The sequence below is a fragment of the Sinocyclocheilus rhinocerous genome, unplaced genomic scaffold (assembly GCF_001515625.1).
Source record: "Sinocyclocheilus rhinocerous isolate Xijiao unplaced genomic scaffold, SAMN03320098_v1.1 scaffold9773, whole genome shotgun sequence".
NCBI classification, from domain to species: Eukaryota; Metazoa; Chordata; class Actinopteri; order Cypriniformes; family Cyprinidae; genus Sinocyclocheilus; species Sinocyclocheilus rhinocerous.
The window spans coordinates 4,462-16,455 of record NW_015629105.1 but is presented as its reverse complement, the minus strand read 5'-3'; the positions used below and the strand labels follow the sequence as shown (position 1 = coordinate 16,455).

The window sequence follows — 11,994 nt, the reverse complement described above, 5'->3', positions numbered from 1 at the left end:
ATAAAACTACTCCAGTAAAGTACAGATACTTGAAAAATTTACTTAGGTCAGTCGTATAATGCATGACAATGGTAACAAAATCTATGAGTAAAAAAAACATGCACAGACAAATCCAAATTAAACCCTGCGGCTCGTGACGATACATTGATGTCCTAAGACACGAAACGATCGGTTTGTGCCAGAAACCAAACAGTATTTATATCATATTTTACCTCTAATAAACCACTATGTCCAACTGCTTTGAGCGTGCGCATGGCATCCGGTGCATGAGGAGTGTACGCGCTCTGGCGTAGTAATGAATCTGGCGGAGGTAATGAATTACAGCTACTCACATTACTGTAATGAAGTAGTTTTTTACCCTGATATCTGAAGCGGGAAAAGCCGCCGCTGCAGCAGGTGAAGAGCTGAGTGAGGGAGCTCAGTGTAATTTATGGAGTTTGGAGAAACAAACTACATGGTAGTGTTATCATAAATATCTATATTTTGATACCGATACTGTAATATCTGACACGGTTCCATAACTAATTTTCCATAGTGTCTACTGAATATACACCGATACAAGCTGCGTGTCTCTCTTTCCTCTCCGACAGTGAGTTTGACACACATTCTCCTTCTGTCAATTACAGAGTCTAATATCCGCGTGGGATTGCAGGTATTCCGCATAATTTTAATCATTCCCACGCAAATGTGGCGAGTGCTTTATTGTAACATGAGAACACAGTCATGTAATCACAGAAAACTGGATGCGAGCTCTCAAATAGGCCTAATTTATACAAATGAACTGCCTGTCCTCTCACTCCGATATTGCCTGTGTGCAGACTGTGTGCAATCGCGATCTCTCATCTGCAAAGTTCAAAGTCCACTTCAAAAGGATATATTTTATTTAACAGAAATCACTTTTCAAAAACTTCAACGAACGACTCGTTTGGACTACAACGCATATTTTCCGGGATTTGTGATATCACAAAAATCGACGAATGGGACGAGACCTGGTTGAGCTGCACTAGAGAAGGCAACGAGTGTTATCACTATGTCGGAGACATGCTAGCTTTCCCAAGACAGACAAACTTAGAGTGGTTATAATCATCCGGGTTTAAAATGCGCTCAAATTGATTTGATATTGACGCAATATTTACAATGAAGCTGCAGCAGGCAGCTATGGTAAGGGGCATGACATTTCCTGACCAGGCGCCAAGTGGTGCCAATCACAACACACACTGGCCCAGCTAACCAATCACAGCACATTTCGTATTTCAGAAGGCGGGCCTTCATTTGATACAGGAACTATTCGAGCCGTTCATATCAGACTGGGGAGAGATGTGTTGTAATAATGTAAAATTTGTGCAAAATAATGTGTTTTTCGAACAACCTAGTATGCGAGCCTGTTCTAGTACACCCCCAAAACAAAATCAAGTCTTTGTAAAAGAGCATACTAGGACCCCTTTAATAAAAAAAGACTTACTCATGTAAATGATCTCCACTGGATCAAATCTTCTTTTTCTGAGGTTATCCTAAGCTAATTCCTCTTAGCGTGACTTCATCTGTGGTAAATTCTGTCTTATTCCTCTCAGCACCTTTTCATCTGAGGTAAATTCTGTCTTATTCCTTCTCAGCGCATCTTCTTCCAGAAACGAAAAGTAGCCGAGATGAACTTGAGAAAAAGTCTCACTGCTTTGTTTGCTGTGATGTGGGCGATTACATGCCACACATCTCACGTGGACTATTGTAATATCAAAAGTGAAAGCAGCTCGTGGGCGTAATCTAATTAGAGATAATCAAGCCAGACGGGAAAGACTGGACATTGCGTTGGTTTCATATGGATTACTTTATCACAGAATATTTGTTTTTGATAAGACTTGCTTCGTTTAAAAGTAGACATGCTAGACAAGCTTTCTATAGATATATCTCTCATGTCTTTGTGTCGAGTATTCGCTGAGTTTCAGTTCATTGTAGTGAAACGTTTCAAAATGAAGATCACGGAGACAAAGGCGGCAGACAGCGCACCCTGTTTGTTTTCTTTATTTTACAAAAGCGCAAAGTTTTGTTGTTATTATGCGTGTATACAAATAAAAGTAGACCCTCTACAGATTCGATTGATGTATTGCTCTTATCTGTACGATCAAAACTGAAGGAGTAATTTAAGTTCCCTTAGGGGCTTTAAAAAAATGCAACAAAACGCGCCGGCGTGTTTGTCGACACCAGAGGGTTAAACCATGGCGAGCACTAGTAAGGCATTTAAGAAGTGAGTGAATCCGTGTCCTCGTTATTTGACAGCTGATGATAAACATGATCTTTGCGTTTTTTGTTTGGGTGAAGATCATAACCCTCCAGCTCAAGTGAGCCTTCCATTTCTTCCTGAGCTCCATGTGGGGATCGAGAAGGCTTGGAAAAGTCCGTTTTCATTTTCGCATCCATAGGTTTCAGCATACTAGTTATGCCGATATTGAGTGGATGCACGAGGTTATGCGGTTATGAGAAGATGCCCCCTATTGAAAAGATGCTAGCCATTTATCTCTCTGTGGGTGAGACATCTTCTCTTAAGGCTCCCTCCCTGCCATCCAAACCTCTTCGAGATACATTTCGTTTGAATGGCTGGGCGTACGCAGCAGCAGGTCAGGCTGCGGCTTCGTTGCACACCATGGCGGTGCTTCAGGTTTATCAGGCCTGAATCTCGATCTAAGGGTCAGAGGCGGGCACAGAAGACTAGTGTTGTGAAAGGGTAACAGGCAGGATTTGAGGGAGGTGATCCAGACGAGACGTTCTCAGCGCTCTCATCCGGACCAGGGTAAAACCTGAGCATTGTCTCACCTCCCTCTGAGAGTTTTTACATCTGCTCTCATCTTTCCCCACTTAATTCCCCTGAAGCCACCATCCCCTCCACCTGACCGAGATTAGGTAGGAGCCTCCTGCGCTCGCATTACAGTCTCTCATGCTGGGCCTATGATGTTTTGGCTAGTTTCTATGTCCCATAGAACTACCTACTGATGGTCCGGACCCAAGTGCTCTTCAGACTTCGCCTTCAGATTATACCTTCGGTACTGGATCCAGGCTGGATGATAGTTGTGCATCTTCGGCTTCATGCTTACTGGACCACGCAGCCAAGTCGCTGGGCCTCTGTGAGAGCCTTTTTAGCCGATCAGGTCCGCAGTATAATGCTGCAACCTCAGGACCCGCAGGTCCTCCATTCGGGTTGAGCATTTTTCGGAGTGTAATGCTTTGTGATGTGCTCCCTGATGTCCTGGCTGGGTGTTTGCTTCGAGAAGCTGCCCTGGCCAGGACGCGCTACTCATGTCTCGCCCCGAGGGGTCTCCTGAGATTTGAGTCATCCTCTCAACCATCATGCACGTTCTCTGAGCTTGAGCTCCTCTCGCTGAGGCATTGAGTGGCTAACACTCCTTAGTTCCACTCTGCAGTTCGATAGAAGGTCAGGTCTGCGGGACCTCCCTGTCACACTGCCCTTATGGTCGAACCGGTGAATCGCCCCTCTGCGGAGTTTTCATATGTAACCTGAGACGTTTCATAGCACATCAGAGCTTTTTTTTTTTGTGTGTGAGTGATGTGTTTAACAATCTTTCATAACAGCCTGATCAGCACTGCTCATTCTTTTGCTCTTGTGTGTTATTATAACATTGTTTTGGTAAGAGGAGAGGAACTGGATAAAATCAGTGAACCTGGTGTTTAATGATGATTATGTCATTAGCCAAACATAATCAACAATACTACATATTTTGCCTTGCCCTTTTTTGCTACAACAATGGTTACAGCAGCCAAATAAAAGATAATGTTAAAAAGTCAAGGGTCAAGAGCCCAACTAAAGCAAACACTGATCTCCATCATGGTTGTTATGTAAATATTAAGTAATGTTCCTTAATGGGAATTATGTTTTATTAAATCCATATATTTTTGTTTGTTTAAAACAAATAATTTCGAATAGCTTGTATTTTTAAAAATGAGAAATAATTGTTTAATGAAAGCTATATCTATTTTATTGGAGAAAACAAATAATTTCTAATATTATTTCTTAAATGAGAATTTTTGTTTTGATTAGATCTATAACTTTTTGTTTAGATCAAAAATACAATTTAAATTAATTGACTTTCTTCAACAAGAAAAATATACTTTGTGCCAGGTTTTATAAAATAAAAATAGTTCTCTATCGATACTTCACTCGTACTGCGTCTGCTAAGACGCTATGGGGAAAACTCATTTTTTCAGAATACTGACACCTTTTCAATAACGCAGTGTAACTGCACCGCCATTGGTTTGTGCAGTGAATTAAAAATGAACCAATCTTTGCTCTACGAGACTCGAAGCCTTCGCCGTGAACAAGCATCGCAGCGGATCAAGACCCCTTCCTGCACGGCTAACTTCGCCGCTCTTCAGCCGCCTTCAGAGTCTGCAGCAGCTGTGGTCTTCCCGGTCCCCTGCGGCAATCCAACGATTACTATAAGAGCAAATTTACGGCCTTGTTTCAAATGCCGGGCTGCTACTTTCACTCGTGCAGGGCTCGTGTGGGCCTGCATGCCGCTGACAGTCACGGCGAGTGCCTTTCATGCTTGGGCGCTGTCCATGCTGAAGCTGCACTTACTGAGACGGAATGTCTACATTGCGAGGATATGAGTCTCGCCTCTCTGCGCTCGTGGATAGCTTTCTTTTCAGAAAGCGACTCCACCCCTTGCGCCCTCCTGCTTTCTTCCTCCCAGGAGCCTGTGTGACGCCATGGATGACAGTGTGTCTCTGGCTGCTTCAAATGCAGAGGAGCTGTCGGGCTCGTCTTTCGACCCCGCTCCCCTGCCGTCTGCGGAGCCCAGCACAGCCAGCACGGGCATAGACGCCAAACTGTTCCGCATCCTGTCTAAAGTTGTGCAAGAGCTGGGCTTGGATTGGTCTCCGCCGGAGGAGCCCACACGCAGCCGCCTGGATGAATGGTTTTTGCCAGGGCGCCATCAAGCCCCTCGACAACGAGCTTCACCGTTCTTCTTAGAGGTCCATGATGAGATCACCAGATCTTGGCGCGCCCCTTACTCGGCCCGCCTGCATGCCTCCTCTTCATCCACCCTCACAACAGTCGACGGTGCCGAAGAAAAGGGGTATGACAGACTGCCTCCCCTGGATGAATCATTGGCTGCGCATCTCTGCCCGCCCCTGGCCATCGGCTGGAAGGCAAAGGCCGCCCACCCGTCCAAGCCATGTAGGATGACTAAAGCGCTCGCTGGACAGGTCTACTCATCAGCTGGACAAGCGGCCTCGACGCTTCACTCTATGGCGGTCCTACAGGTCCTTCAGGCCAAACTTCTCCAGAACATGAATGAGTCTGGACTGGATCCCACAGCTTTCAAAGAGCTGCGCAGTGCGACCAACCTGGTTTTGCGCGCCATGAAGATGACGGCTCAGTTGATCGGCAGATCCATGGCCAGCCTTGGATCTCCAGCTCTGCAGCTGCTGCCAGTCACCCCAAGACGGCGCCAACTCAGCAGCCCGTGAAGCCTGTATTATCAGCTGTACCGCCAGCCTCTAAGCCTGAGCCCCGACATCTCTCCTGCTCGGCCAGACGCTATCCATTCCCTAAGCGCCAGGGACCCCGGCCCAAGGTAGTGCTGGACCCGGCGCCTCAGGCACCAACCTTATCTGCGGGACAGGAAGAGGAGGGGGCAAAATCTCACCTTCGCCGGACCACCTCCCAAGCAGCCTCTGTTGTGCCTCCAAGCATGCCTACTTCCACATCCAGATAGCCCCCGACCACAGGCGATTCTTGTGATTCGCCTTCGAGGGAGTGGCATATCAATACACGGTCCCTTCCCTTTGAACTGTCCCTAGCTCCTCGCAGTTTTACGAAGTGCATGGATCTATGCACCCCCTATGAGGCGACTCTATGCCCTTAAATGGTCTGTCTTCTCCGCCTGGTGTACAGCCCGCAGCACAGACCCATTTTCCTGCGACATATCTATGATATTGTCCTAAAGTACCTAAAGTGCTCTCGACTCCATTCAGAGCACAGGTAATAGCTCTTTCGGTGCTTCCTCCTTCGGAGCAGGACCAATATAGAGAATATATATTGAGCGTTCCACCCCGTTTAGGCAGTCGGAACAGCTTTTTGTATGCTTTGGTGACCGCACCAGAGGGTCTCCGGTCACGAAGCAGAAACTTTCTAAATGGATAATCGATGCTATCGCGCTAACATACGCTTCTTTGGGCCTACAATGCCCCATGGGAGTAAGAGCCCACTCAACAAGAGGCGATGCCTCTTCCTGGACTTGGTCTAGTGGTGTGTCCATTGCAGAAACTTATGTGGCGGCTGGCTGGGCCTCGCCGTCCACATTTACCAAGTTTTATAATCTGGATGTCCCGGCCTTACAGGCTTGGGTCCTTTCTGCTTAAACAGACTTACTCTTGCCATATAGCAAAACCAGTGCTTCAGGCGTTTGCCTTCATCACTGTATGCTCTTGGCCCCCACTGGGTTCCGAGGCTGTACAATTTCTCTTGGAACGATTAATCAGCGCCGGGCCGACCTCTGCGAGTTTGGCCCTATTGCCTCCTGCGGGGCTTCCCTGCAAAATACTTGGTCCCTCTGGGCCCCATTGGTGCTCAAGGCAAGTTCAAGTATTAGTCGTTCCTCTAGCATAGCATGGCGGGATTGTACTGGTTCCCCATAGCGGGAATGAGTACCGCGTTGCTGGCCGTGCTATGTATCTGCACAACTCAGTTGTCGCTTCAGTGGAAGTAACCTGTGGATCCTATGGCGAAGTGCCCGCTTATATAGCCAGATGCCCCGCCCTTTCTGGCAGGCTTTGTCGCCATAGGCTCGTGCAGCTCCGCTTCATCTTTAATTCACTGCACAAACCAATTGCCTTGCAGTTACACTGCGTTATTGAAAAGGCTTCAGTATTCGGAAAAAAAGGAGTTTCCCCCATAGCGTCTTAGCAGACGCAGTACTCGTTCCCGTATCTCAGGGAACCAAGGTTACGTAAGTAACTGAGTACATTTTCATAGACATAGAAAATATTGTTTAGGTCAAGTTATTTATTTTTCTTTGGCTCAAGTTATAAAATATAGATGTGAACCATTACCCTAAATTTTTTTAATTGGATGAATGAAAACATTTTTTTCAGTGTAGCAAGAATATTTTGCATACATTTACTTCAATAAAGAAATGATCATTTAATCTGTGTAACTCAAATCAACATTAGGGGAAATATATGATATTATTATATACAAATGTATGTGAAATCAGAGACACATTTCAATAAAACAATTAATGTCAATTAGCCTAAAAATATGAATCTTAAAATCGCCAGTGGGCCAGCTAAGATAAACAATGATTTTTTGGGGGGGATTTTTTTATTTTTTTTTATTTAGTACAATAAAACACTTGATTAAAAAAAACCCCCACAATATATTTACATTAAAATGTAATCATTTAGCAGACACTTTTCTCCAAAGCGACTTGATGAGAACAATAGAAGCAATCAGATCAACAACAGGGCAAATAATAATATCAAGTTTTTCCCAAATGTTTAATATCTATTACTAATTGTCTTGATATTATTATATTACTTGATATTAACTTCACTTCTGAAGATAATATGAAACTTATAGACATTTAATCAGTAATTTAATATCCATCAGTGATCACTAACTATGAATCACAACCATACTGACATTCAGATCAAGTCTCGTACTTGTGATTAAATGTTGAAACATGATGAAAGATGAAAGATCCAGACCTACAGGAGTAATGATTACTGACTATTGATCGCTAAGATCCTCAGAGAGGAAGAACAATAGAAGAATGGGAAGAGTGTGTGAGTGAAGGTGGCTGTGAATGTGTGTAGATGTGTGTGATTTACAGGATCAGAGAATGACACTGTTCCTCTGTCATAGTCCAGATTCACTCTCACATACTCAAGATACTGTTCAACACGAAAACCAGAACGCAAAGACCGTCCATACTGATACACACTCCAGACATCAGCGTTAAAACAATCACATCCCTTCCTTTGGTTTGATGCTGTAGTTACTCCAAGTCTCCAGTATTTACTCTGTTTAACCTCCACATCCCAGCAGTGTGTTCCTGAGTTAAAACTCTCTGAACCCAGAACACAGTGATAATAGTCAAATCTCTCTGGATTATCAGGAGGAGGTTGTTTGTTCCTGCAGTTTCTCACACTGGTCAGATCATCAGACAGAGCGAGATCTCTATGAGCCGTGTTTGGATCCAGAATCACAGGAGCTGATGAGACACAATCAACAGATGCTGTTATTCTGATGTTCATATAATGATCAAGAGTGAACCACACACAGATTATTATGAATTATGACACTCGTCCTGTTGATCAAACACATCAGACATTTTCCTCTGATCGCTGTCAGTCTGTCTCTGTGTGATTTATCAAGACTGAAAGTGACAGTCAAAAAACAGAGAGTGACTCATACTGAAAAGAGATTCATTTGATTTACGCTGTCATTGATAATAAATTATAGTGAGAAGCTGTTTTTAATACAAAATCTTACCTTTGTACAGAACTTTACACAGTGTTTTCATATTCAAATGAGATTATCAACATAATAATGCAGAAGAAATATTGTTCATATCCATATAATTTTCCTCACCGTTTCTCTTGTATGAATCACAAAGCTCTTTACTGAATGCTGTCTACTTATTAAAAATAAATAAACAGTAGGTAGTATTCCATAATAATAATCCTGCTGATATTGTTAATGCTAAAACTAAAAAATTTACATTTAGCTTCAAATTTAATGTGTAAATATGAATAATTTTATTTCAAAGTAATAAAAATGACAAAAGCATATAAATTATTTAAACTAAAATCTAAAAATAAAACAATTCAAAATATAAATAAAAAATAAAGTAGTTTACAAACGGCAGTCATCATATGGGAAATAAAAACTGCTGAAATCAATTCTGTGTCATTCATGAGACTGAAAACGGAAAGTCAAGCACATTGAATTCTGGGATTGATTATTTCTAAAAGTAAGCTGCTGATTTTGGTGCAGTAGATGATCTGGTTATTCATACATAATGCTGAAATCTGTCAATATTCCCCCTCATGCTTCATTTCCAGTGTGTGTGTGCGAGCTCAGATCTTCTGCAGTCAGACTCACTGTTCTGGACGATGTCCTGCATCTTCTTCCAGACTCTGAAGGGCAGGTTGCCCAAATAACGCGGCACGTGAATCAAAGCTCCAGAAGGAGTAGAACCATACCGCCAAACCAAACTTTATGCTAAGTATCTATCATTTTGACGATAGTGATCCTGACAGAACTGTATATAGTGATCCTACAGCTGTAATGAAAATGACTCTTGATTCTATTTCCTCACCTTGATGTGTTGAACTGTTTTCTCAAACTCTCCTGAACTCAATCAATCATCAATCAATCAATCAATGGATGATCTGAAATCAGACCTTCAGAAAGCAGACGTCACTGGCTCTCATCATCTCCTCCATGTCTTTGATTGTGTGTGAAAGAGCTGAGATGTGTCTGTTCATCTCCTCCAGCTTCTCCTTCATCATCTGCTTCTTCTGCTCCTCTTCCTCTCTCAGTGCAGTGATTGTAGCTTCTTCTTCATCTCTGAGAAACTGATGAAGCTTCTCAAACTGCTGTTTAATCTGATGCTCTGTGTGCTCAGCTTGAGACTGAAATCAAACCACATTCTCTTCAATCATCTCCATCAACACACAGCAACACAATCACATCATTCAGATATGAGATAAACTCTGATACTGACATATAACAGATCCAGAAGCAGATTGATGACCGTCATTTACACAAATAATCAAATGGAGTCGATTATATTAAATATATCAGATCATAAATTAAGCGTTAGCGTTAGTTCTGGCAGGTCACGTGAGTCAGGCTTGCATCAGCTGATTCTCAGCTGATCACATCTACCTATAGGAATACGACACCTATCGCAGCATTCCTATATAAGCTCTATTCAGTATTATTCAGCAGCTTTTCAGCTTGCTCAGGAGCAAATTATCCTCCTCCATCCCCAGCTCCTCCTTTCTCCACAGTCAGGACTTGGCTTTCTGATATTCCTTGCTAATCAGACTCCTTTATCTTGAATAAAGTGTTACACTTAAATATCATTAAGTACATTAATGATATCTGCCTTGTTCTGTTCTGTTAACCCTAAGGGGGGTATTATTGCTGCTCTCCCTGCTCATTCATGACAGGCTGCATGGATGGGCAGGGAGGTTTTTACCCAGAACAGAACCATACCGCCAAACCAAACTTTATGCTAAGTATCTATCATTTTGACGATAGTGATCCTGACAGAACTGTATATAGTGATCCTACAGCTGTAATGAAAATGACTCTTGATTCTATTTCCTCACCTTGATGTGTTGAACTGTTTTCTCAAACTCTCCTTTCATTGTTTCATTATGTTGAAGTTTCTCTTGTAATGATTTCAGTGCTGTATTGAGCTCCTCCTGGAATTAAACAAAAATACATCAAACACCAGATTACAGTGAAGAGAAGAAGACAAGACGATACAGTGATATGATCATATAATGCAGTGCAAAAGTATTCCTGATTACTTCTGTTTTTGTGAACATTTCATTAAAAATTAATTCAGAAATTAAAATCTACCATAAAACAAACAGAACCTGAATGAACACAAAGGACAGTTTATAAATGACAATGATATTTACTGATGCAAAAAAGTTATTCAATACAAACTCGGTGTGAAAATGTATTTGCCCCCGTAGTTATTAATTCCCCAAATTTGTGAAACTGCATTGATAATGGAGCTCAGCTGGACTAAACACAGCCAGTCCTGATCAATCAAATCAACACTTAAATAGGACTTTGTAACAGCATGAAGTTAAAAAATTCATTTCTCTTAACTTATATGATGAAACCACTTCACTGATGGGTCTGAATTTATGATTGTCATGTTGTTGTGAGTCTCTGCACACTAAACACACCGGCTGTTTGTCCTCCAGACAGAAGAGTTTGAGTTTCTCACTGTGTAAACTGCAGAACTCCTCAGATCCTGATGAACGACTCTCATTTCTCTCTTTCAGGAACGACTCACACAAGTTCTTTAACACAAGATTAACTGGAGGTTCATGTTTTGAGGATCTTCTGCAGACAGGACACTCCTGAGTTTTCTTGGTTCTCCAGAACTGTTGAAGACACTCTTTACAGAAACTGTGACTACATGATAAAACAACAGGATTCTTGAAGATTTCACAGCACACGGGACAAGAAAGCTCTTCTACAGATACATTTAGTGAAGCCATTTTCACTGTTTGAGCTCCAGCAGTCTGAACTTTACTTTCAGTTTCACAACAATGGTTTGAAAAATGAATCACCAAGAGAATCACAAAGATCTGCTTTCTATTCAGAAACAAATGTCTCAAAAATCCCCCTCGAAAGTGTTTATCTTCGTTCTTCACTGGTCGCTGATTCTTTATTGCTTGTGTCAGTAGAGAAGAGAGTCAGTGTGACAGAAAAGAGAAATAACACATCAGTCTCTTCCTGGTAAGTGCTGTGAGAGGGTGGAGTTTATGATCAGGTGTGTTTAAACAAGTCAGACAGGAACATCAGAATTTCTTCAGGTTAAAGTTTAACTAATTGTATTCAAAATGAACTTACTTTAAAACGTTAAAATATAATGTTATAAAACCTTGGATAAAAACAAAAAAAAACAAAAAAAAACAATGAAAATATACAGGTAAGGAATAATTGACTCCGGGCAGTTGAATTATTAGAAAATAATGCACACCCGAGGTGGTGATGCAGCCACGATGCGAAGCGGAGTTACACCGTTACACCTCGGGTGTTAGTTATTTTTCTAATAATTAAAAAATAGATTCAAATATTCATGATATAAAGTATTTTAATACTTCATTTTAATATTTTTTTTTGTTTACACTACCTGACATTTTTAAAGCCATTATATATATATATATATGTGTGTGTGTGTGTGTGTGTGTGTAACAAACTGTAAATCTAAATGT

General features: G+C 42.0%; 1 pseudogene; it reads right to left on the bottom strand.

Moving 5' to 3' along the window:
- Nucleotides 1-7,591: 7,591 nt before the first annotated feature.
- On the bottom strand, nucleotides 7,592-11,373 carry LOC107738806 (nuclear factor 7, ovary-like; annotated as a pseudogene).
- Nucleotides 11,374-11,994: the final 621 nt, after the last annotated feature.